Source organism: Cherax quadricarinatus, chromosome 85 (genome assembly GCF_038502225.1).
Source record: "Cherax quadricarinatus isolate ZL_2023a chromosome 85, ASM3850222v1, whole genome shotgun sequence".
Lineage (NCBI taxonomy): Eukaryota > Metazoa > Arthropoda > Malacostraca > Decapoda > Parastacidae > Cherax > Cherax quadricarinatus.
The window spans coordinates 19,784,308-19,787,747 of NC_091376.1; positions in this window are offsets into that span (position 1 = coordinate 19,784,308).

The following is a 3,440-nucleotide window of genomic DNA, read 5'->3' on the forward strand; positions in this document are numbered from 1 at the left end:
GACACAACTTGGAGGTATAATATTTTAGCCCAAGCCCACTCCTTAGGTCTTCGAGGCAATCTACCATCCTTCCTTAAGAACTTTTTAACTGACAGGCATTTCTGTGTTCGGGTTAATAATGTGCTCTCCCCGGACTTTATCCAAGCTGAAGGTGTCCCCCAGGGATGTGTTCTGAGCACAACACTTTTTCTCCTTGCTATTAATGATTTGGCCTCTAGTCTTCCATCAAATATTTGGTCATCACTCTATGTTGATGATTTCGCTATTGCCTGTGCAGGCGCTGACTGTCACCTCATTACAGTTTCTCTCCAACATGCAGTCGACCGTGTTTCCAATTGGGCCACCACACGTGGGTTTAAATTTTCCAGCACTAAAACCCACCAAATTACTTTCACTAGACGCTCTGTCATCTCCGATCATCCTTTGTACCTCTATGGCTCCCGTATCCCTGAACGTGATACAGTCAAGTTTCTGGGCCTCCTCTTTGATCGTAGGTTATCCTGGAAACCTCACATTACCTCTCTGAAGGCAACTTGTCACAGCCGGCTGAACCTTCTTAAAACCCTTGCTCATCTTTCATGGGGAGCTGATCGTCGAACCCTCCTTCGCCTACATTCCACCCTTATTTTATCGAAACTTGATTATCGTGACCAGATCTATTCAGCGGCATCTCCTGCTACTCTCTCTAGCCTTAACCCCATTCATCACCAAGGATTACGTTTATGCCTTGGTGCTTTTCGCTCTTCCCCTGTCGAGAGCCTCTATGCAGAAGCGAACGTTCCATCCTTATCCGATCACTGTGATGCCCATTGCCTGCGCTACTATGTACGCTCTCATGATCTCCGCAATCCTTCCATTTACAGAATGGTCACTGATATTAGTAGACATTCTTTATTTGTTCGCCGCCCCTGTTTACTCCGTCCCTTCTCTCTTCGCCTTCATTCGCTCTTGTCTTCTCTTCAACTACCACCTTTCTATGTACATGTAGCATCTCACTTTTCCCTACCCCCCTGGGAAGTTCCAGCTGTTCGAGTCTATTCTTTCTCCCTCCCTTGCTCGAAAGCCCAACTGTCTACGGTCGCTTCCCGCTCTCTTTTTCTTGACCACTTTCACTCTCATTTTCATGCCATTGCTGTGTACACAGATGGCTCTAAGTCTTCTGACAGCGTAGGATTCGCAGCAGTGTTTCCGGACAGCGTTGTACAAGGGCATTTACTATCTTCGGCTAGTATTTTTACTGCTGAATTATATGCCATCCTTACAGCACTTATCCGTATTGCATCTATGCCTGTGTCATCATTTGTGGTTGTCTCAGACTCCCTTAGTGCTTTACAGGCTATACAAAAATTTGATACACCTCACCCCTTAATCCTCCGTATCCAACTTTGGCTACGCCGCATCTTTACCAAGCATAAAGATATTGTTTTTTGTTGGGTCCCTGGTCATGTTGACGTACAGGGCAATGAACAGGCAGACACTGCTGCGCGGTCAGCAGTACATGACCTACCAGTTTCTTATAGAGGTATTCCATTTACGGACTATTTTGCTGCAATATCTTCCCACCTTCACACCCGTTGGCAACAACGTTGGTCTACTATGCTCGGCAACAAACTTCAATCCATTAAACCGAGTATAGGTTACTGGCCGTCTTCTTATCACCAGTGTCGAGGTTGGGAGACTACTCTCTCCCGTCTTCGCATTGGCCATACTCGTCTTACTCATGGATATCTCATGGAGAGGCGTCTTGCTCCTCTCTGTGAGAATTGCCAAACTCCATTATCAGTCAGCCACATTCTGTTGGACTGCCCACTTTATCAACGAGCACGCAGAATTTACCTCTGTCGTCGTCTTCGCTCCGCTGCTCTCTCTTTACCTTCCCTTCTCGCTGATGGACCCACCTTTCATCTGGACTCTCTCATTGACTTTTTGACAACAACTGACTTACTTCACAAATTCTGATACCTTCAGCCCTTTCTACTTCAATCTCTTGCTACCCTCTACCCCTGTACTATCCCCTGCCCCGCTGTTTTCTGTAACCTGCTGATCATCCCTCCTCCCTTCTGCCATCCAATACCCTCGCTTCCTTCCCTACCCTGCAGCGCTGTATAGCCCTTGTGGCTTAGCGCTTCTTTTTGATTATAATAATAATGATGGTTATGTTCACTGTGTTTAAAATTTCCTTGATAGCCAGGATACCGGGCCCTTAGGATCTCGTTTTTAAGTAATTAGATTGGCAAGTTGGTTTCAACAAAAAATTTTCTGAGATACGTGTCAGTTCTTTTGGGACTGGAAAATTACAGCAGCCTTATCCTTATTACTTCTCTTGTCTTATGTTTAACTTTTATTGTCTAATGAAGGTTCTACGTGAAAAAATTTAAGTGTATGTATAGGTTTTGGGTCTATACCATGTTTTTATGGGGTTATACCAACAAAGTCTTGTGGACAAGATTTTCGGTTTATGTACATATGTGGAAGGTTTAATTATGTATAGGGTTTGGGTTTAAACCCTTTAATGAACCAAGGTTTGTTATAAAAACTTGTTTTGGGTTATTTTATTATTGTATGTTACATGTATGTTGTTCTGTTTTCTGTAGCAGAATTATTGTATTAGAGGGTTAACATATTAATAATAGTAAAATACAGTTTCTCTATTGTTATTGTGCATAAGGAATCATACGTTCCTTCGAATTCCCATTGGTTAGGATATAATGTAACACAACTTAACCAATACTCTGTACCTTGTCATAGCGGGTATGTTAGAGTTTTGTCTTGTTTTGTAGTTGTTATGGTAGCTTTGGTTAAGGTCTTTTTACTTTACTGACATGATATGTGTAGTACATATATTGTATGTTAAAGGTGGTTATGGTTTTAGTCGTGTATGAAAATTTCAACTTTAGTAATCTTGTGATGTTGTACATTTGTATGTTGTTTTTGTTGTGATAGGACATGCCAGGTATTCATTTTATATTGTTAAACTATGTAAAGTTTCATTTTGGTGTGTTGTCGTTGGGAACAATGGCTTGGCGGCAACTATTAATGACTGTTATACATTAGTGAGGTTTGCCTCAGCGTGTATTGTTTGCTATAACAAGATGTTATAATACTTGTTCCCGCCAGGAATAACCTGGTACTAGTAGCACAAAAGAATGTTTTGTATTCCTGTACTTGATTATGCATCCTTTGTACTTTTGTAAGGATTCTAATAAAAATATAAAAAAAAATACATAATTTCTATATTGGAGAATCACAGTTAATATTCATTAGGTAATAGCTGCATTACGTATTTCAATGTTTATAGTATAGGTGAGTATAAGTGCGAACTGTGGGGACTCAATGATTCGAGGAGAGGTCTAGATTCTTTTATATTTGTGCATGATACGAGAGAAGAGGTGGTTTTCATGTAGTTAGCTGAGGGTGGGTTGTGTCAGGTTTAGTCATGG